Below are 24085 nucleotides of genomic sequence, written 5' to 3'. Positions count from 1 at the left end.
AGGGTGGAAGTAGTTTAAGCATTTCTAAGATGATGTAGGTTTGGAGGGAGGGCTTCTCGACCTTTTCTGGGGCCTAAACGGGTCCAAATGCTCACGCGGCAGAGTGCACAGAATGCGTGGTAGCGACAAGGTGACCATTTCTGGGAAGGTGGAAGTATGTAATGTTTGTATTGATTGAAAGCCAATTTACATATCACCCTAAGACTCCATTATTCTCTTGACCATAGAACAAAGATCACATTTTAAAGACTTTCAAAGACACGCTCACTATTCTGCATCATCCCACCAGAACACAAAACTTGTGTTTTGTGTGAGCTTGATGTGTGAGCCGCATGATCACTGCATTCCGACTCTTCAGAGGTTATCACTTCTAATTTATCCTGCTGCAAGAGGTACAGCTGCGGGAAATCAAGAATATCTATGAAGATGCAGCAAGAGAAGAGTAGCCCTCTCATTCCTGACCCCCTCCTGTCAGTGAGCAAGGAGGGATCTACCAGACTAGAGCTCCTGAGCTGGCCCTGTCTCATCCGCGGGGAGTTTGTCTAAGGGTGCAGGTGTCTGGGCTCTACCCAGCTGACTAAGCAGTGGGAGCAATGCTATTTTCTAAAGAACCCTCTCGTTATGTCCTTTCCCATGTCCTCAGACTGAGCCTGCAGAGGAGTGGCTCTAAGCCTCTAGACACATGCAAGTTAGTCTCTGGCTGCCTCAAGAGGCCCCAGGAAGTGAAATGCCCCATTCCTCAGAAAATTATGGGTACTTTGATAACGGGAAGAATTGAAAGGTGTTATATAGATCATGTGTTGATGACAATAAAGTCAATTATTATGCATTTGGAATTTTGAATTGTTAATGTGAGTTTTTTGGAGGTATTCCTGGGTTTAAAGTCTATTTGACCTTTAACTGGAGAACTTTTTGAGTCATTAGTTATATCAATATAGCTTTTTGGAACACCTAGTGTAAGTTTACATGTGTAGACTATGAACTTCTTTAATAGCGTTATTGGATATAGTTCACATAAAATTCATTCATTTAAGATTATGGTTCATCAATACAGTATAATTATGGTTGTACATCCATCAATACAGTATAATTTTAGGACATTTCAACATCCCATAAAGAATCCACAGGTATGCCCTCCCTTGCACCCCAGGCAGCCACTCCCCTGCACCCGTGTCTGGATTTGCCACCTCTGGAATGCAGTCTTCTGTGAGTGGCTTCCTGGATGAAGCATGCTGTTCCTGAGGTTCATCCATGTGGCAGAACTTGGATTGTCCTTGTTAAAAATGTTCCACTGTATGGATAGACGGCATCTTGTTTAACCCTTCCGTTGAGGGACAACATCAGGTCCTTGGCCGTTTTTAGCCTTGAACGGGAGGTAAATGCCGTGAACATTGTGTAGATACTTGTGTTTGGAAGCTACTTTATTTCTTATTGTTTATAGGTTGAAAGTAGTTCTTTAGTTCTTGTAACTTATTCTCAATTATTAGAACAAGAAGTTAATTTTTTGTTCCTCTGAGGAGGGAAGAAGCAGCTGATGGGTGACTTGTGCTCTTAGGCTCTGGTCCTGATTTCCACCCAGTTCCCCAGAGAACCTTGTCTTGGGGCCCTTTGTGGGATTTGTTCTGAATGGCTTCCTTTAATCTTTTTTGACAATTCATATTACACATATAGAGCACAACTTTTCATACCTCTGGTTGTATTCAAAGTATATTCACATTAATTCGTGTCTTCATACATGTACTTAGGATAATGCTGACCACCACATTCCATCACCTCGTCTAACCCCCTGCCCCCTCCCTTTCCCTCCCATCCCTCTGCCCTATCTAGAGTTCATCTAATCCTCCCATGCTCCTGCTCCCTACCCCACTATGAATCAACCTCCTTATATCAGAGAAAACAATCGGCATTTGTTTTTTTGGAGTTGGCTAACTTCACTTAGCATTATCTCCTCTAACTCCATCCATTTACCTGCAAATGCAATGATTTTATTCCCTTTTATTGCTGAGTAATATTCCGTTGTGTATATATACCACATTTTTTTTACCCATTCATATACTGAAGGGCATCTAGGTTGGTTCCACAGTTTAGCTATTGTGAATTGTGCTGCTATAAACCTTGATGTAGCTGTGTCCCTGTAGTATGCTGTTTTTAAGTCCTTTGGATGTAGACAGAGGAGTGGGATAGCTGGGTCAAATGATCTCCATCATGTGGGATTAGGCCCCAACTTCCTTAATAAGACTCCTATAGCACAAGAATTAAAATCAAGAATCAATAAATCATTAAAATCAAGAATCAATAAAAAGTTTCTTCTCAGAAAAAAAAAAGATCTGTGAGGTGAATAGAGAGACTACATCTTAGGAGCAAATCTTTACCCCTCACACATCAGATAGAGCACTAATCTCTAGGGTATATAAAGAACTCAAAAAGCTAAGCACCAAAAAAACCAAATAACCCAATCAATAAATGGGCCAAGGACCTGAACAGACACTTCTCAGAAAATGATATATAATCAACAAATATATGAAAAATGTTCATCATCTCTAGCAATTAGAGAAATGCAAATCAAAACTAAGATATCGTCTCACTCCAGTCAGAATGGCAGCTATTAAGAACACAAACAACAATAAGTGTGGGTGAGGATGTGGGGAAAAGGCACACTCACACATGCTGGTTGGACTGCAAATTGGTGCAGCCAATATGGAAAGCAGTATGGAGACTCCTTGGAAATCTGGGAATGGAACCACCTTTTGACCCAGTTATTTCTTTCATCTTTGGAAATCTATAGAAGCACCTCAGGATGGCCAAGAAGAGTGGAAATTGAAGGCTGCAGTCTCCAGGGACCATTCTTACTGGCTCTTCACCCTCTAGACTAAAGCCGGAAGCTAAGACCCCTTTCCGTCCCAGGGTGGCAGGGGAGGACGCAGTGTTTTACTGGCAAAGGCTGCCTTTCTGTGGAAGTGATCTGAAGGGACACTTGGAAGGAAAGAGGGGGCTTAGTTTATCCCTCCATTTCCCTCTCTAGAGGTGACCATGACAAGATTCATAGTTACATAAAATCAATCTTAAAATGAATGATTGAAGACTGTTTTATTAAGGATTCAAGCTATCCTATCAATATTGAATTTTGGCCATGTGAGGGTTCACTTAACTGTAGGAAGCAGTTTTCAACACTTCCATTCAGTAAAGACAATTCCTATTTCCCTGTGTGCATAATCCCTTACTTTCCTAAAGCACAAATGTTGTGTTCATGACTTTATTTAATAACATAGGTCAGCAGCTTGAATAGACCCACCACATTTATTTTAAAAGCTGCAAAACTTTTCGTAGACTGACTGTACCAGAACATATTTAATTGACTTACTAATTCCGGACTCTCCAGTCTTTTACTATCACAAATGAAATTGTAAAGAACACTTCTGGTGTGGTCAACTTCTATTGGCTGAAAGAGCCTAACACTCTCTGGGACAGAGCCTTTACATCCACGTAACTGTGAACTCTAAGGGTCAAGTCTCCTCCCCCTTTTTATACTATAATAATTCATTGCATGTAAAGAACTCACCTTAAAACAATGGTATAAAGAGCATTTTCCCATGAAAAGACCTACATGGAATAAATATCTTGCGTTTCTTAAATCATGTTTACAGTAGACAGCAGCTGATTTGGGAGTGGACTGACTACTATTGGGGGGTCCTTTCATTATGACTGTGATGTACATGGTCAGTGTCCACATTAACGAGATGAAGTGGTCCTGTCGAAGCTTCCCATTTGGAAGCCTGATTGGGTGAGGGAGAAGCTGGACATCATCAGGGCGACGGGAGAGCAGAGTCACAATTCATCAGTCTCCATGAAGTCAGAGGACATGCTGTCAGGTTGATGAATGCTCCGAATGGGAATGGAAGATTGAGAAAGGAAGAAAGCCCAAGTCCCCAGCATATTTAAAAGTGTTTAATTACTGTTCACGAACACCCATCATATGCCCAGAGCCGGTTCCCTTGGTGCCCCCTGGGTCGGGACCACCGACCCAGCTCTCTTAAGAGAGGTCTCTTCTGAGCCGAGGTCCAAGGAACCCCTGAGTAACCTAGTGGGTTTGAAAGTGCCAGGTGACACCAACGTCCTGTTCTTTCCCTGCTGACTCTTGCATCTGTGAACACAAGCTTACCTGGCAGGCTAGAGACCCACGAGTCTTCCAAACATGTACGAAACTCTGATTTCAGAAGGTTTGATCTATGCATCTATGCACCTGGGAGAGGAATTAATCCTGGCTGTCATTTCGCTGCAAATTGTGTAACCCTAACACAGTCATGTCCTGTCTTGATTCTGTTCCCTTCTGTAACGGGCCACGAGGTGCTGACTCTGCAGGGCTGCTTCTCCCCACCCCAAAACTGTGACTTCAATCAAGAAATTGTACTTGATTTTTTTCTAATTAAAAATATTAAGTTGGACACGTTGGAGAAATGTCTATAAACATGTAAATTATGAAGCATATTAACGAAAGAGCTGTGCTGAAGAATGGACCATTCCTAGGGCCACCTGTCCTCAACCGCCTGTATGGACTTCCAACCTGTGAAATAGGAGGAATATTCTAGTGGGAGAGTTTGAAAACTTAGTTTTCTTGTTAAGTCACATCATTGTTTTGGGAGGAAAAAGCCCAAACATTTGCTAAATATCTGCCATATGCTTTGAAACTAACTTTGCAATGTTTACTAACTTCTGGAAATGAACTACTCAGCAGGCAGATGTATTCAGTCTTAAAATAGATGGGCATCTGAGGGGGAGAAATGACTGGCTTTGAGAATCTTTCTGTTTTATTAAGGATTCTAAGCTTTCCTATCAGTGTTAACTGTTGGCCGTGTGAGGGTTCACGTAACTGTATGGAGCAGTGTTCAACCTTTCCATTTAGTACAGATAATTCATATTTCCCTGGAGAGAGTCTTGGCCACTGTTAATACTGTTCCTTATTTTATGTTTTAGTAAGTGCTCTGCTTTCCTATCCCTTTTCAAGCAAATATCAAGGAACCTACAATGACTAGAATTTAAAAGCATATCCCTTAGACCTCTCCCAGCCCCAAGAGGAAATCATAAACACTGGGTTTGTTATTTCCCTTCTTTGAGGAGAAAGTCTTCAGAACCTAAGCAATGGGTTCAACCTCTGAGAAGACAAATAGACAATTGGGCTTCATCAAAATTAAGAACTTTCACTTCGAAAATGACCATTATAAAAAGATAAGCTGTAGATCAGGAGAAAACCTTTTCAAGCCACACACCTGGCAAAAATTAATATTCATGAAAGATTATGAACCTTCAAAATTTAACAGTGTAGATGGGTGTGGAGGTGCACACCTATAATCCCAGTGACTCGGGAGACTGAGGCAGGAGGATGGCAAGTTCAAGGCCAGCCTCAGTAACTTATTGAAATCCTGTCTCAAAATGAAAAATAGAAAGGGCTGGGGATGTGGGCCAATGGTAAACATTCTCTATGTGGGTTCAATCCTCGGTACCAACAAACAAGGCAACTGTACAAACCCCAAACAACTCAATTAGGAAGCAGGATAAAGACTGGAAAGTTGTTCACTGCAGAAGATACACAGATGGCTCTTAAGCATGAGGGGCATTCAACATCATTAGCTGTTAGGAAAATGCAAATTAAAGCCACAATGAGGTATCACCACACACCTATGAGAACGACTAAAGCCAACAGTGGTGAGGACCTCACAGGTGGACAAGGATGCACAGAAACTGGATCAGGCGTACGAGGCCAGCAGGAAGGTAATACAGCCCCTTGGGAGTACGACTTGGCAGTTTGCTAAAAAAAAAAACTAGACTTGCAACTGCTATTAATCCTGGAGAAATGAAAACTTATGACCTCGCAAAAAATTATACATACACATTTATAGTGTTTTATTTGTAATAGCCCCAGAATAGAAACAACCCAGATATCCTTCAGTGAGTGGATCAGCTGAGTACATCCATTCAGTGGAATAGTACTCAGCAGTGAAAGGAACAAGTGGGTGCATACAACAGCCTGCGTGCCTCTCTGGACAATTGTGCTGAGTGCAAGAGGCCAGTCCCTGAAGGCCACAGACCGCATACGTTCATGTATATAATATTTTAAATGACATTAAAGAAGTGGAAAACAGATGGTTGGTTGCCAGAGTTCAGGAAAAGGGGGTGAGAAGGGCCAGAAAGGCTGTGGCTCTCGGGGCAGCGTGGGATTCTTGTGGTGGCTGGTGGCTGGGTGGCTTCCGTACTGTGACCCTGTCGTTGTCAATATCTAGGTTGTGATATCATCTTGTAGTTTGTAAAATGCTACAATTTGGCTAAAGGGTACAGCGGACCCTTTGGATCCTCACAAGGCATGTGAATCCATCACTCACGGAGTCCAGCGGAGCTGTGACACTGACCTGCTACTTGGGACCATTTGCTTAATCGCTCCTCGCCAGCCTCCTGCCTCCCCTGCTCCTTGGCCCTCTCTGGCCTCCCCCCGCAGGTGACTGGGGGCCTCCTCCCAGCCTTGCAGGGGTGGGGCCTAGGTTCCATTTGGCACGTGGGAGCTGGCATGTGGCCGAGGTGGATGGCAGTGTTTCCCGTGGCATTTGTAACATAGACCAGGTATTTCCCAAACCTTCTGCTTGGCAGGCAGCTTCCTTCCAGGTTTTTTGACTAGAGAGTGGACTTTTGTTGGGGTTTTTTTCTTTTCCTTCTGCTCCTGTTGAAAACTCCAGATTGCTGGCTTCTCTGGCATCCGGTCTGGGATACTTGAGGCAAGAAGGAAATGCAGACAACCCGTCCTGGGCTTTTCTCCTGATCCTGGAATCCTCAGCCCATCTGCCTTCATCTCGCCTGTGTTTTCCTTCTTAAAGGAAGAGAGACTTTTCTTCAGCCTTCTTAGAAGAATGGGAAAGGTAAGTATATTCCGTCTTCCTGGGTATTGGTCTACTTTTAATTTATTTCATTTATTTTAAATTTCACTATTTTCTTTGGTGCTGGTGATTGGACCCAGGGCTTCACACATGCTAGGCAAGCGCGCTACCACTGAGCTACATTCCAGCCCTAATTAACTGTGTTTCTACCCACTAGCAATGAACAACCCCCAATGAAATTTATATTAATAACATCTCAACAGATGAAGCAAAAGCATTTGAAAGACCCAACTTCGCAACCCTGTAAGATATCTGAAAATAATGCAAGTAATCCTCGTCGGTGGACATGCAGCGAGCCTTTCACCAAGCCTGTCCAGTTCTGCCTCTGTTAATAAGTTCACTTTGTCATTCCTCCTCGTGTGTGTGGGATGTGTGTGTGATGGCACATGCTCTTTTAAATCTTCTTTAATGAACTGAACATCTTACTGTCTCCCTCATTAATTGATGAGTTAAATACAAGATTCATTTATTTTATATTTGTACGAGAGTAAAGATTTGATCTTAAAAATAAAAAGTGTCCACTGGCAGTTTTGGAGGTCTTCCACAGAGGTGCCCGTGGTCCAGCTGCAGCTCGGCTGTCTGTCCGGGAAGAGCACATCTCTTCTGGTTGAACTGGACGTACCTTTCCAGGTCTCCAGAGGGAATCTCAGCAGCAAGAGAACTTGAACTTCACAGATTCTGTTTCTCAGTTTTGGCCCCAGCGTCTCTGCAGATCCTGGTGTTTTTAAGTCTGGTTCCCAGGGGCTGGAAAGCAACTCCCCTGGGGAAGCATCCAGGGGATTTGGCTTCCTGTTGAGTGACAGATGACAGAGAATCTTTGTCTTTTTTCGTCTGTTTTTAGCTGAAATCATTGAAGAATTTTATGCCCATTAGGAAGAACAGCCCTTTAAAATCCTGTGCACGGTCACCTTGTGACTCTTGTGCTTCTTCTGCAACTTGTTCTTGACCTACAGCCGGAGTTGCAGAGACAAGACTTGTATCCCCTGACGTATGCCGCTGCAATAATGCGCAGGATTGTGGTGACACGTTGGGTTGCTGCACCCCTGCCATTCGTGGAGCTCTGTTCTGTCGACTTCACAGATAAATAAGTGCTCATAGAAATCCAATAGCCCCAGAATTCCCACAAAATAAGGACATTCAATTTCTAGTACCAATTTAGAAACATCTTAGAATCCAAGCTCACACAATTAAGAATAGTCCTTGAAAAAAGAGGCTAGTTTCATGATTTTAACTTAAAAGCCATGTCACTTCTCTTATTTAACAGTGTATAACATATATCATATGCCTATGTCTTATTGGTTTGTCTTTCCTAAATTTATGTAGGCTAATTCAACAAATAAGCTATTACTTGATGTTACATAACATTTAAGGTTATTAGATCTGGAAATCTGTGTCCACCTGAATTCAATCAGCATGCTGACAAAATTTTTCTTCCAACAGTAATGATACTTTGGTAGTGTCACCGCTGTTTACCAGTGACGAGTTCTTGCTTCCCGGATGCTGAAGTATAACACCAGAGAAGCAGGCCCAGGCAAGTGTAGAGTGGAAAGAAGAAGCTTTATTAAGGACAACAGAAAAGACTTCTCCTGGAGGAAGAAGGGGACCCATCTTGCAGTGATGGAATGTAGGTGGGAAGACCCAGAAGGTGAGGACAGGTGGGCTGGAGGAGTAATCTGGGCAGGAAGGGCCTGGGGCGGCTGTTGATGAGCACCTCCCTGTTTGCTGGGAGCTGCTCCATTGACAGTTCCTTAGGATGGGCTCTGGGTCTTGGGGACATGAACCTTTCAACTTCCCCAAGTGCTGCTCTGCTTTCCTGGGCTCCAGTCTCTATAATGGCCTCCATTTTATTCATCTTACTCGACGTTAGACCCGATTTACCTAACTACACTGACTACCTCTCTGTGAATCTGGCTTCAGTAGCTAGAAGGTCATTTCCAAGCTCTTCAGGTGAGGTGAAACCTGAAGCTGGTAGTCAATCGAGTTAATTGGTGGCTCATCACCAGATACCTAGACGACATCTAAATACTGTAAAATGACAAAACATTGACCACTAGAGTAGAAAGTAGAAGCTTTATTAAATAAAATTTTGAGTTTGCGGATCGTTGCCTCTTGGCGCTGTCCTGGGGTCCTGTGGTGACTGTTCATTTTCTGGCTTTCGGGAGGTGTGAGGGGAGGTGAGTGGCTGTAGGTGGCTGTGTGTGGAGCCACCGCGCTGTTCTGCGAAGACGCTCAGTCCTCCCGCATCCAGGTGGGCTCTGCCCTGGGAATAGAAGGCATTTTGGTTCAAGTTATAGGAATTAGTGGGTGGGCGGAGCCAAACAGGAATTCATGGTGACAGACACACAGCTGTGCTTGAGCTTTCCTTTTTTTTCAAGGAAAGAACTTTTGTTTCTCCCTCCTCTAATGCAGGGATTCCCAATTTTTTGGAGTCGTCTTCAGACCACAAAGTGGACGCTCCCTGCTTTCCTTTCAGGCTGCTCTGGAAGTGCATCTTACACAGCTAAGCCCACTTTGGGGTCCGCTGCTCAGAGGACCTGGAGCCACCCAGAAGACGCAGCGGTTGGTCTTCTTTGCGCATCTGCCTCCCAAGGGACCTTGAACTCTGCTGCCGGTGGAGTGTGCTCAGCTCCTCTGGAAAAACACGAGTTCGGAAGACCACCGTGTCCAGAGCTGAGCGGTCACATCTGTTTTGGAGGATCGCTGCTGGGAAGAGGAAACCAGAGGGCAAGACCTTCTGCTAGGACCACGGACCTCGCCTCACACACGCCTTCCACTTGACTTTCCCTCTCAGGGAGCCTGGCTGGCCAGCATGAGAGGGCACACTCAGAGCCGGGACACTGTGCATCTGTCTGCTCCACCTCGGGGACAGCTTGCCAGCTCTCGTCCATGCAGCTATGCATCTGCCCCATGGAACCGAGTCGATCCAGTTACTAAACAAGTTCGTCCGGCTCTTGCTCTTGCCATATACGGATGCCCTATCCATCTCCTTGGCTTGGGAACAGCTGCCTTGGAAGAACCCTGCAAGAATCAGGACGCCAGCCTCCACCTCAGGGAAGCTGCAGAGACCACTCTCACCTGTGATGGCAGCCAGCCCGCGCCGGGCAGAGCCGGGGCTGCGGTTGCTAGCAGGGACTGTGTGTAGGTAAAGGTGGGTCTGAGGAGGCCCAGTGAGAGAGAAAGGAAGAGAGAGAAAAAGAAAGAGAGAGAAAGAAAGCTAATATTTCTGCAGCATTTAGTTGTGGATTGGGGATACCCTCAGGCAGAAGGTTGCCAGGGGATGAAGTGTTGGGAGATGGAGGTCTAGAGAGGGAGGAGAACATTCGGGAAAGGAGAGAGAGACCAGGCCAAGTCTTACAGCTCTGTCCTCAGAATCTGGGGGACAGAACTCAAGGGTCCAATTAGGAGGGGAGGGGGCTTCAAGCAGTAGCCTTACAAATGGCTTAAGGAGAGCAGATCGTATCCTCCCAGGCAGCAGGATGCTCAGGGAAGAGAGAGGAGACGCCCTGGAGCTGGGCATAGAGACTCTGCTGGGGCCAGTGTAGGGGGCTCAGGGGTGGGCCTGGAGAAGCAGGAGCCAGCCAGGGAGAGGGCCCAGGAGGACTGGGGGGAAGGGCAGTAGCTCAGGGAGCAGAGAAGGGAGCAGCAGCCTTGGCCTGATGCCAAGCAGCCTTTCAACCTCCTCATGGTTTGGGGTTTTTTCTTTCCTTCTTTCCTCCCTTCCTCCCTCCCTGCCTCTCTCCCTCTGTCCCTTTCTTCCTTCCTTTGGAACCCAGGGGCACTTAACCACTGAGCCACGTCCCCAGTCTGATGCTCTTTTTCACACCAAGTTCCCCGTGAGCTGGGCCCCAGGAGAGGACAGCTGGGCCTGGGTGGAGAGGAGGGGCCTTTGACACTCCCCAGCCCAGGAAATGCGTCCTGCCCCGAAGTCCTGGCTCTCCTTGGATGGCTCTCCTACAAACCAAGTCAAGTGGAAGATGACAGTCTGCAGGGTTCAGGGGCTTCCCAGGTGGGGCCTCCCCTCCTGCATGCAGCCCTGTAGGCCTGTGTAGAGATCTCAGCCCCCTCTTGCCATCTTCAGAGATTCTTGAAAGCCTTGATACAGAGGTTCCGCAAGTGGACCATCCAGCCCAGCCCTCATCTCAGACTGTGATGTCAGGTGTTCAACGAGCGCATGTTGGATTGAATTGAAGCCAAGCCAGAGGAGATTTTTTTTTTTTCCAGTCCAAGAATTGAACCCCTGGGCTCTCTACCACGGAGTGACACCCGTAGCCCCTTTATTTCATTTCCTTTTGAGACAGGGTCTTGCTAAGTTACATAGGTTGCCCTTGCACTTGTGATCCTCCCACCTCAGCCTCCAGAGTTGCTGAGTTACAGGCCTGAGCCACTGTGCCTGGCTGGGACTTTCTTCTAAGACTAAGACTAGCCTTCAAGTGAAGGAGCCAGGGATATTGCTGCACCTTCATGTTATAACCAAAAGAATCCTGCAGCCAGGAGACTGGATTCCAGCCTCAGCCACATCACTTGTACAACCTAAGTGACAGAGCAAGTCTCTCTTAAGCCTTGTGTGTGTGTGTGTGTGTGTGTGTGTGTGTGTATGTGTGTATGTGTGTGTGTGTGTGTGTTGCTGAGGATGGAACCCAGGCCCTCACACATGCTAGGCAAGTGCTCTACCACTGAGCTTCAACCCAGCCCAGAGCCTTTTGTCATCTGTAAACTCTCCTGACCCCTGGCACCGCAGTTGGCACACAATAAATGTTAGTTGAATGGAAAAGTAAAAACATTAAATGTTGCAGAACTATTAGCTTTCTTTCTCTCTCTCTTCCTTTCTCTCGGTACTGTAGATTGAACCCAGGGGGACTTAACCACATCCCTGGCCCTTTTCATTTTTAATTTTGAGACAGGGTCTCACTAGGTTGCTTAGGGCCTTGCTCACTTGCTAAGGCTGGCTTTGAACTCATTTCTTTCTTTTGATTCAGGATCTCACTACATTGCCCAAGCTGTTCTCAAACTCCTCAAGTCACCCTTCTGCCTCCGCCTCCAAGGAGTTGGGACTACAGGCGTGTCCCACCATGGCTTTTGGCTAATCTCCTTCCCTTCTTTCCTGCTCCCCTCCCAGCGTCCCTTCCCTCCCCGTGCTGGGGATGGAACCCAGGCCTTGAACATGATGTTCTACCATGAGCCACATTCCCAGCCCTAATTTGTTATTTCTTGATGAGAAATGTCTCAAAAGTGGAAACCTGCTGAATCAGAGGTGGGTTTCGTCATCAGAACTCAAGCTCACACAAGTTATCAGAGCTTCTGAAGACTCACTCAGAGGAGGTGTGTTCTGAAATCTGACCGTGATGAAGCTGATATCAAGGTGTGTGGGAAGGTTTCTGCTTTGCAACCATCAGTATCACACCCTTGCTGTCTCCATCCTGGGTTCTTTTGAGGACGAGTCCTCTGGAGTCTAAGACAGTGAGTCACAGAAAGTGTCCTGGGAAAAGGTTCATCTGCAGAGCACACTCAGTAAAAGGGATTCCTCCTGCAGCACAAGGTCCCGGATCTATAAACACTAACTTCAGAGCCAACACCGGGGTTTGTTTGGATGTTGGAGTGACCATTTGTCCAAGTCTTGGAAACTCCCGGCTTCTGTCTGCCGCAGTCTGGCTGGGCACGATTCAGGAGCCACTTGTCAAAAGAAACGAACTTTATTTTTTGAACCACACACGCCAAGCAAAACAGCTCCTCAGGAAAAACCTTCAGAGCCCAACTACCACCACTGGCTTCCCACAAGCCTCTCCCTCAACCACAAGCCTCACCACCTCCCACAATCCTCCTGCTCTTGAGGGCGACTGGCTGGGTCGCGTGGACGGAGCCAAAAAAGTCCCCCAATGAGCAGCTCCGTGGTCTGAAAGGGCAGGGAAACAGCCCAATGAACATGACCACAGAGGAGCCAATCAGCTAGATGTTGATGGGGCCGCTGTGAGCCAATCATCAGCTGGCAGCTGGAAGTTTGCTGGCAGCTGGAAGTTTGCTGGGGCTCCTTCAGCTGTGGCTCTCAACACTGTCTACCAGCACGAATACTCCCGAGCACTCTGTCGTGGGGCCAGAGAGCCATTTAGCTACTTTCCTGGCTCATGGCCTTACTAGTTATCTTTTGTCATGTATCAGATTTAATGTGTTTACAACAACACACACATTAATTGTCTCATAGTTCCTTTGAATTAGGAGCAAGCTACAGCTTGGCTGGGTCCTCTGCTCAGGGTCTCCCAAAGTGTGATCCAGGGCTGAGTTCTCATCCGGATGCTTGATGGGGACAGAATCTGCTTCCAGACTCACTCAGGTTGCTGGCCAAATTTATTCTTGTGATTTTATGATGAAGGGCCCTGGTTCCTAGCAGGGTTTTGACTACAGAATACCCACAACTCTGGAGATGACTTCCAGCTCCTAGAGGCTTCTGGAAATTTCTCCTACAAGAGTTTTCTCACATGCCCACTGTTACATCAAGTTAGCAAGAAAAGTCCCAAGAGTAAGTCTGATAGCAAGATGGCATATTATATCACTAATCTGTATTAGTCCATTTTTTGTTACTGTACCAAAATACCCAAGGCTGGATACTTTACAGAGAAAAGAGGTTTATTTAGCTTACATTTCAGAAGGTTCAAAGGCATGGGTCCTGCATTAGCTCACGTCTGGTGAGGACCTCATGGATGTATGGCTCCACAATGGCAGAAGCACGTGTGAGAGGAAGAGCTCACAGGGTGATACAGGGAGCCTGACCAAGACTGGATCCCATGAGAACCACGTTAATCCCTTCTAAGAACACATGCCCCATGACATTTCAGGAGAGAGGGCTTTGATCCGATTCTCCCACCCTGAAAGCTAAAGATCTAACGGGGACAGCTCAAGCGTGGGGTGGGAGTTCATCACCTTGCTCCACTCGACCCAGGTAACAGGTGGGCCCGGCAGGCAGTGGTCCACAGCCCAGCTGTCCCTGCGCCAGAGGCAAACAAGGCCAAGTGTAGGGCTGTGCTGGACAGGTCCAGCCCTGCTCAGCTGATCACTGCTCTGCCTGTCTGAGCTCTGACCTTGGGAGCTGATGTGGCCTCTCCTCTCTCCAGTCACGGGGCCCGGCCCAGGAAGCTGGCGGCCTCTCTGCCCGGGAGCCACCTGCCGTGTCCTCTCACAGTGAGCAGGTGCCTGGCCTTCATGTCCACAGGCCCTCTTGGCCTCCCCCTATTTTCTTTCTTCCCAAGGACCCACAGTGGATCAAGGGCCAGTCCGCCTCCTGCCTCTGGCTCTCAGGAGTCGCTGTCCAGAGCTACCGTTCTTCAAATCTCGACTCCACGAGGGTCGCTGTGCTTCTAGAAACCAGCGACATGCGGCCTGAGCCGGGCCTGGCTTCTCATTCTTTGTGCAAAGAATTTCACAAGACCGGGGAGGCCCCACTGGTTGTTCATGGGAAATGAGACCAAAGAACAGGTTGAATGGGTGGCACCTGTTCAGATGGCCAGGAGCAGGTGTGTCCCAGGGGGCCGGACAAGCTGCCAGCACCCACCTCTGGCTAGAAAGCACCCCAAAGCCTGCCCTACCAATGTGCTCCTGGGGAGACTGAACCGTGAGACCCCCGGCATTTGCAGGCCCCGCTCTATGTGGGGCCAACTTAGGAACAGGGGCTTCCAGGGGCTGGGGTCAGAGACTCCTGTCCACTGCTTCGTCGCCTGGAGAATGTCGCCGCAGCTTGCATCCATGCAGAGAACGTTCCTGGGCCTCCGGTCAGGAAGCAAGGATGGGGCAGCATGATGGACAGGAGGGGAAGGGGAAGAGAGAGAGCCAGGGAAAGAGAAAGGGGCTGGGGAAGGAGAGAGGCCATGGTTTCCCATCAGAGCCACGTTGTGGCCAGAGTGCCTTCTCAGGGACTCGGGGTGGGCTTGTGCTCTGAGGAGACCCTCAGAAGTAGCCCCACCTCCAGGTCGCCTTGAAGTCGCAATGCTGCTGGGCTTCCTCCAGTGACGTTTGCCCATTCATAGTCTCTTCAGGCCATTCTGATGTCTTCTGCTAATGCCATCTGTCCTTGCTGCAAAGGCAGATGGCATCAGTAAAATGTGTGGGCAACAAGTGTCCAAGAGGAGAGGGTAAGAGTCTCCACCCAGGGCATCTCCGTGACAGTGCTCAGCCCTTGGAACCGCAGGTGAGCTCGTGACTTAGGTGCATAGGATCCTGTGCTTCAACAGGTCCACGTCGTGTCCAGTCACCTGCGTGCCATAGGGTAACACAGGTGGGGAGACATCTGTCTTACGCTGACTCCGGAGGCTATACCTCACGTGGAGCCTCAAGGGCCCCCAGCTCCTTAGGATGGAAGCACACATTGTGTCCTGTGGTTCCGCTGGAGGGAGAGAGTTTACATTAAAAAAGAAAAAGCGCACGGCAGGCAGGATGTGCAGGGCTGCCTGCCCCTTCTCGAGGAGGAAGCTGCTGTGTGATGGTGGGCACTTTGTTTCCAGGAAGTCCGAGGCCTGGTCCTGGCAGAGGGACCTGCTCGCTGCTCCCTGGGAGGGAAAGGGCTGCAGCAGGGACTTGGCCTGGCTTCCCAGGGACAGGGTCAGCGGTGTCTGGAGGTCTCCTGAAGGGTGCAGAGCTGAGGAACCGGCAAGTGGCAGAAGCCCTGAGGGAGAGAGGGGATGTGCCCCTTTTTGTCCTCTTCCCCTCTGACTTTGCAGACGTGGAGGCTGAGCTTGTGTCTAGGATGCTGGCAGGATGGAGGCAGCACCTCCAGGTGAGGAGACCTCCTGGGAGGGCCCAGGTCAGCCCTCCAGGCTGGGGCAGGCTTGGGGGAGGTAGGTGAGGGGCCCATCTGGCGCTCCTGCCTTTGGCTGATCCACCTTCAAAGCTGGGCATCCACAGCAAGGTGGCACTCACGGCACTCTGTCCCCTTTCCCCGTTGCCACTCAGAGCAAAGCGCAAGGCTCAGCAGACCCTGTTTTAGGCATCCCGGAATCACCCAGAAGCTTGCCAGAAATGCAGAGCCGGAGTGGCTGCCTTAGACTCCGCCAGCCCCCAGGCTATCCTCGGGCACCAGAAAGCCTGAAAATGCGGCTCTGTCAGCTAAGAGCCTTGGGCCTCAAAGTGGGGTTACTGCGTGAAGCCCTAGCCAGAAATAAAATAAAGCCAGAGGTCCTGAAGGAGGAGATCTTGTGCTCCACAGGCGCCTGATAAACATCTTGCCCAGGGCCACAGCTGCCTCCCAGGAAGGCCGATCCTGCCAGGACTCCTGTCCCCAGACTTCTGATGTCGCCACTCTGGTCACTGGACTGCTCCTGGAGCACCCTGTGATTGGCTCTACGGCCAACAGGATTGTTCAGAACAGCTTGGCTGAGCTCCTTGCTCGCCTTGAGAGTTTCCCTTGACTCTGTTGGTTGAACACACCAGGTGTGGGGCATTGTGATGCTCCCTGCTGACCCCCAGATAAACATTATTGTTCTTTGGAGAGTCTCTCTGTCATTGAGGTTGACAATACCCAGTTAGTGACAGGGAGGAGCATCTCTTTGTGGCAAGTGTGGCTTGGGAAGTCCTCACTCCACCCCTCCCCCAGGGCCTCATTTTCCTCACCTGCAGAATGAGGACGGCCACAGCCACAACTTCCTAGGACTGGGGAAAGAATGAACCTGGCCAGGGTATGGGAAGTGCCTGGCCCGCGGCAGGTGCTGGTAGATGAGAACCTGCCTTCTGGGGCTGCCTTCCTGGCAGATTCTCTGGGTGGGCTGAGGAGTGGGTATTTTTAGAAGTTTCCAGGTGGCTCTGATGCAGGGCCAGGTGACACTGCTTCTTATCATTTACAGTACCTGACACCTGGCTTTGTACCCAGAGAAGGCCCTGGTGCGCGGGGCGAGGCTGACTGACTAGGGCCTGCACATGGAGGGAGCGGGCAGGGCTGCAGCCCTGGAAGTCGGTGGGAGGCGGGGACGTGGCACTTCTCAGCCAGGTGGGCCTTTCACATGAGCCACTCTAGGAGCTGGGAAAGGAAAGGCATCTGAGGTGGCAGAGAATGACCGGGACTTAGGAAAGGAGGGACTGAGGCCATCTTGGGGGCACCCTGGCAAGCATTTTATTTAGCTCCTCACATTTTTGATAGGTTTCATTTTTAAAGTCGTTTTTTGAACCTATACAATGCATACAGCAGACACATAGAATTTGAATAGAACTCAAATGTACCACTTAACAAATCAAAACTGTACAGCTTAGCAAGAACCACACCCCGTATCCATTGTTCTGCAGCTTCAGATGTGACCACTTATGGCCCCAAGTGTCAGGGAAAACCCTGCGTCTGCACTGAACACTGCAGGCTGCTTCTCCTGCTATTCCCTGACCACTGCGGCATCACAGCTGTTTGCTAGCGTCGACGTTGCACTAGGTGTTATAAGTGATCTGGAGATGATTTAAAGTGTGCACGGGCTCTGCACAGGAGGTATGCAAACACCATGCCATTTTATAGATGGTAGCGAGTGTCTGCAGACCTTGGTATCTGGGGGTGTCCTGGAGCCAATGCCCTGAGGACACTGGAGGTTGGCCAAGGCCAAGGCTAAGGCCTAACTACTCACCAGCTCAAGGGGCTACAGCACCCAGAAGCACCCATGGAGCGCCACCCACGTCCCACTCTTCACTTCCATCTTGGCCTCTGTCCTGCGAGGTAGGTATTCTTGGGTCTGTTTTACCTACAAGGACGTTGAGATGGAGGCAAGTTCACTGGCTCCCCAGGGAGCGTAGGACTGGGGTGGGGATGGTGGGTGGGGAAGGGATGGACTCAGGGCTCAGGGCTAGGGGTTCACTCTCCTGAGTAGGGCAGTGAGGAGGAGAGAGACGGGGTGAAGGAGGCGTGCCCCAAGGCTCTTGTCCCGCCAGAGCCCCCACATCTGCCCGGCAGTGCCAGGAGTGGCCAGAGGTTCGGCTAAGGCCTGGGGGAGGTGCCTTGACTTCTTGTTAAGCAGAGGAGCCCGGCAGACATGTCTGGGCACTTGTCAGTGCGGATCACCCTGAGGGCAAGTCCTGGAGGGGGAGGAAAGCCCAGGGAGAGGGAAGGCTCCCTGCTGAGCCAACTCTGTGGCCCTGGCCCCACTCTCTTAAGGGAAAATGCTTTGTGGGTTATTCTGGGTTCCAAGTGAGATAAGATAGAAAGCATGTCACTGGTCAGTGACTGGTCAAGGTAAACCCAGTTGGTAAAGGGGGTGTGTGTGTCACGTAGCCATTATGCAACCCTTGGACTGAGACTTTTCTGCTTTTCATAGGCAGCTGGGAATTTCTGAGACCTGTTTATATAGAATTAGAACTTGTAATAAAGGATACCGTGACACGCCCACCCTGCCCTCCATCTGCCCAGTTCCCACACCTCCCTGGGTAAACTTTATTTTTAGTTTCTTGTGCATCTTTCAAAACTTTCAAAATGCATACCTGAGCAAATAAAATATTAGGTTGTATTTACCCTTTCCCCTTTTTTTGCACAAAAGTAACATTTTAATATTCCTTTGCACTTTTATTATCCCCGTTATTTTTTACTGTGGCAAAATAAGAGTAGCATAAAGTTGCCATCTGCACATTATTAGCACACATCCCACGGTGTAAAGTAATTCACTGTGCGACAATGGCCCCGCTCACCTAAAAGGGCTCTTTTCATTTTGCAAAACTGAAACTCTGTCCATTAATAATTATATATCCCCCCTTCTCCCAGCCCCTGGCCAATACCCCTGCTACTTTCTGTCTCTGTCAGGTTGACTACTCTATGTCCCTCACATAGGAGAGATCACACGGTACCTGTCTGTGTATTCCACTTAGCATGATGTCCGTACGTTCATCAGCAAATTGTGTCAGAATTTGCTTCATTTTAAGGTCAGATCTTATCCTCTTGCATGTAGAGACCATATTTTGCATGCCCACTCACCTGCCAGTGGACACTTGGGTCACTTGCACGTGTTAGCTGTTGAGTAGCACTGACCACAAGTGACCACAAGTCTACGAGTGTTTTCTGTTCTTGTGGGAGTTTAAGCACCCCCCTTCTTCTACTTAACAGTAGTGAAGAGATCTTAGAAGACTCATTGCATACTTGAAAACTCTGAGTCCCAGAGAGGGTCAGGGCCTTCCCAAGTTCCATATTTGGGCTAGAATTGGGCTTCCACACAGGCCTCTTTCTCCCAGAGCAGTGGGCCCCCAGAGCAGTGGGACCCCTGAGCAGGGCTGCCCTGTCCTGGAGCTCCATTATTTTTCTTTCTTTCTTTCTTTTTTTTTTTTTAAAAAAAAGATGTTTAAAATAGATGTTACTAAACCTTTATTTTATTCATTTATTTGTCTGTGGTGCGGAGAACTGAACCCCGTGCCTCACACATGCTAGGCAAGGGCTCTACCACCGAGCCCCAGCCCCAGCCCCTCCATTACTTACCACTCAGGGCCTAAAAACACCCTTCTATGAAAAGGCAAAAAAGATCAGATTTGAAATGCCCCCCACCCCAGAACTGCATGTACACACACACACACACACACACACACACACACACACACCCTAATATGTCAGGGGCTGGGCGAGTGCCTGGTGCTTGTGCGGTTGGTGTCACACTGTACCATAGATGTCAAGTCTTACCCAGGAGGAGGGGAGTTTGCCCACGTTTTCTTTGCTTCCCCAGCACCTTGTCTTTGGGGACGTTTGTCTCCAGTTTGGGGAAGGAATATCTTCACAGAACCTCATTCTCTGCCATAGGGACACCCTGTGCCCAATCCTACTGTCAATCCCCCAAGGGACAGAGGTGTCCGGTGCCATCTGGGGGAGACGAAGCAGGTGTGCTATGGGTTGAATTGTGCCTGCCTTCACCTGCGGAGGTCCCCACCTGCAGCCCTCAGGTGCGACCTTATTTGGAGACACGGTTTTCACAGAGGTTCTTGTTAAATTGAGGTCATGAGGGTGGCTCTCATATGACGAGCAGCCTTATAAGAAGGGACGTTTGGGCAGACAGACACAGACAGAGGGAAGGTACCATGAACGCACAGGCAGAGGACAATCATTGGCCAGCCAGGGAACAAGGGCGCAGAGGAACCCATCCTGCCCACACCTGTTCTTGGACGTCCAGCCTCCAGAACCGTGAGAAGGTGACTGCCTGCTGCTGCCCCGTGTAGCCCGTGCTTCCAAGCTGCCGCGGAGGCCTTCCTGGGAACCGGCCAGGGCACGGCAGAGGAAACCAAGTCTCTTTTTGCCAGACTTGTTAAGCTGGGAGAACAGGAACCCATCATGTGAAGAGAAGCTGCCCTCAGAACTGGACAGAGGTGGGGGGGACCGGAGGACAAGCCTTCCCTAGGCCTAGGCCTCGTCCTGGGCCCTTCCTCCGCCCTGGGGTCTCAGGGTCTCCCAGCCCCTGTGAGCTGGTTGGGGCTGGGGACTAGGAGAAAGCCTTACCCTTTCCTCACCCACCTCGAGGTTCACTGCTGACAAGAGGAACATGTATGGGACGTGGAAGAAGAGCTCAGCAGAGTGACGTGCACAGCAAGAGCCTTGAAGAGAGGACCTAGGGCTGGGCTGGGCTCAGGGGCAGCGCTCGCCTGGCGTGGTGAGGCACTGGGCTCAGATCCTCAGCACCACAAAAAGTAAAATAAAGACATTGTGTCCACCTGTAACTAAAAAATAAATATTAAAAAAGAGAAGACCTAGAGATCCACAGAAAACTGCCTATTTTTATGTAAATCTGCTGGAAGAAGTGATTGTGGAGAAACACAGTTGGACACAAGGGGGCCTGGGATAAGGGAAATGAGCTGGGGGCTCTTATTAAGCTCAAGACAGCTTTTTAAAAATGTTCTTTATTATTGTATTTTAATCTACATAATAGCGGGATTCCTTGTGACATTTGTGCATGCATATGACATGATTTGATCCATGTCATGCCCCAGTGCCTCCTTTTCCCCTCCCCCCCGCCCTTCCTCTTCTCCACTGGTCTCCCTATGAGGGTTATTATTTTAATTAGTGCACTGTAATTATACATAGAAGTGGGATTCACTGTGATGCACAAGGACAGAGCATAACTTGGTGGATCTGGTGCCACGGCACCTCTCCTGGCCCTCCCCTCCTGTGTGATGTTGAAGGGATACAGACTCTGAGAGTGATCATGTGGGCCTTGCTTGCTGGGGGGAGTTTTATCTGGGTGTGTTTGCAATGGGAATCGGGTGTGGAATGCTGGCTGTTTTCTAGAAAGGAGGCTTCTGGAGACAGGAGTGCGAATCTGAAGGCCTCTGTTCCTAAAGGTGAGAAACTAGCCCATAAAGACCAGGCGAATCGAGGCATGTGGATTAGGGAAAATCTGCCACAAGAAACATCTTCAGGAGATTTTACCTTTTGTGAACGGGACCTTTTGGTTTTGGACTCCTGGGAGGAAGGTGGAGGCAGACCTGAGCCCCAGAGGACTGAGGAGGATGGGTGACAGCGTGAGAAGGCAGGACTCCAGCTTCAGGTTGGTGACGTCCAAGCCAAGTTTTGACACTGGTGAAGGGTGGGGGAATATGGAGTGCCCAGGGCTTCCCATCTGTGAGACCAAATGACAGGAAGCCGCGAGGCATCTCAATTTTTAATGTAATGGAAAAAATGGTTGCATCCTTTAGGAACTGTGGCTTCAAAAATTAGAAGAAAAGCACTTAATTAAGCAATAGATTAAAAACTTTACCACCCATTTTCAGGCCAAAGATGGCCATGTTTTTCATTTGTTTTATTAGGTCTTCGTACATGGTGGTTGGGTTCCTTCCAACAAACTCAGTGGCTATTGCTTCCTTATGGGTTTGGCCCCAGAGCAGAGAGCCAACATGAGTTGCAGCTCAGTTGGCACAGATGGAACCAGTGTTCTACGTGTTTGGCTCCCCAGGGTTGGCACATGCTAGATATTAAAAGAGAGGTGCAGAAGTTAATTCAGTTGTGACAGAGGCCTTCAACTGCAGATTTTAGGTTTTCTTTTTGTCTGTTTGTTTTTGTACTAGGGATTGAACCCAGGGGAGCTTAACCACTGAGCCACATCCCCAGCCCTTGTTTATATTTTATTTAGAGACAGGGTCTCACTGAGTCGTTTAGGCCCTCACTAAATTGCTGAGGCTGGCTTTGAACTTGTGATCCTCTTGCCTCAGCCTCTCGAGGTGCTGGGATTACAGATGTGCACCACCACACCCGGCCAGATTTTGGGTTTTAATCAGTAGAAAACAGTGTTCAAAATTTGAATATTCCAGAGAGCATGGCAAGCAGTGACAATTGCAAATGCCAAGAATGTAGCAATTATTGGCATTTGAGAAACCGACAAAATACACATAAATAGGGTCATTGTTCCTCCAGCAGGGGGCGCTTTAGGACTGCCTTAACTCAATGTCTGCCTGGTACCAGTCTAAGAATCCATTTGTCTGCACCGGGAGGAAAGTCCCAGGCAGCTGTTTCCCAGGGCTCCTCTACTGTGCTTCCACAAGGAGGCTGTGAGGCACCAGGTTGGCAGCAAGAGCCTGGATGAGAAGTCCAGAGACCGTGGCTCCCCCTAGCTCAGCTGCCACGTTTGGTGATCCTGGTCAATGGCCTCCGTTCTCAGATCTGCTTCTTTTGTCTGTAATAGGAAAAAAAAAATCTGTGCCCTGGTTGCTACAGCCCTCAGTACTGACGGCATTTATTGCTCTAATGGATATATCTTGCCTCACCAGCTTGGGGTCATGCACCTTTTAATATTCTGTGTGGTGAATTCTGAGCTCATGTCATGGCAGGCCTCTCTCCCTGGGGTGCTCACTGTGGCTGTACTTTGCCCCTTGGAGTGCAGGATGTCACCCTCTCTGGTCAGGTTCCAGCATCACAGCCCCTCATTCATTTGTGTCCTGCAGATGGCCCCTTTGGGGTCCCCTGCTGCAAGAGCTGGGGGTGCTTCAACAGCCTCACATGTGCAGGGGCTCAGGGGTCTCTTCTGGAAGGCTTCTCAGCCCCCACAGGGCTCCCAGCCCTCTTTGCAAGGTGTGGGACCGGTCTTTTCCAACAGGCCTGAAGGGCCTCCTCTGCTCATCCTGGCCCTTCCTCCACATCACTGGGAGGAGCACCGGGTGGTTTTTCTCAAGGAGACTCACTGCTAGAAATGGCTGGAATTTTTAGGTAGAAACTTCTTTTGCTTAGAAGACCTCAAGTCCTGCCTTCAGCTGTGTCTTGCCTGGTGGACAGAGCGGAGCAGGGTGGCTGGGATGGCTGGAACAGGCTCCGGAAGCTGATGCTGCAGGTACTTTGTGCCCCATGGAAGGCTGGCCTGCGCCCTTCCCCTCTGGGCCCCCCAGGGAGCTGTGTGGGGACCGTGCAGGAATCCCAAACTGACTCCTGAGATCCAGGCGGTTTCAGGATGAGCTCTGGGAATCGCCTCCTCCCACAGACACTTCCCTGACTCACATCCTCACTCTTCCTGCAAACTGGAAGCTCCCTTTTCCGTGTATCAGACCCTCTCCTTCTTGGAAGATGAGGGGAGCTCCCACTTTCCCCTACCAAGCGCTGACTGTTTGGGGGGACAGGGTGGGGAAGCGCGGCCTCTCCCAGCCCTGCTCACTGTTCCCAGTGAGGCTGCAGGTGCAGGGTGGGTGGGGAGGGGCATTCCCTAAGCCCTTCAGGGCCTGGCTAGACCCACCTGGGCAGGTGAGACTTCTGGAGGGAGACAGGGGGTCCTGCTTGTCATTGGGACTCTGCACCTTCCTTGGCAAGAGCTCCTTCCCTAGTGCTCAGTAGGCCCTGCGTGGAGAAGTGGGTGAGGCCAGGAGCCATCTGGGGCCCCTGCTCAGTCAACACCCTGCTCTCCTGTGAGGTGGCCTGAGCCTCCTAGTCTCCCCTGGTGCTGGAAGGAAACCTCATGGCCCACCTGTCTCCCGCCGTGGGTGGCCACTTCCCAGAGCCCTTGTGCCCCTCTGAGGTTTCTCTTCTGGCATCCATTTCCTCCAGAGCCCGCCTAGCTATCTCCTGGTCCCTTTGAGTCTGCCACATCTGCAGCCCTCGATCTGCTCAGCTCCCATCTGATGGGCCCGGGCTGCGCAGGCCTGTCTGTGCTGCTGGGCTGTCTTTGTCACCTGTCATAGGTCTCTTCTGTGGCAGCCCTGACCTCCCTCCCAAGCTGAAGGACCACAGATATGGGGCTCAGACATGGACAATGAGCAAAGAGGATTTGCTGTCC

The sequence above is a fragment of the Urocitellus parryii genome, chromosome 14 (genome assembly GCF_045843805.1).
Source record: "Urocitellus parryii isolate mUroPar1 chromosome 14, mUroPar1.hap1, whole genome shotgun sequence".
Classification (NCBI taxonomy): Eukaryota; Metazoa; Chordata; class Mammalia; order Rodentia; family Sciuridae; genus Urocitellus; species Urocitellus parryii.
This window is presented reverse-complemented; position numbering follows the sequence as displayed.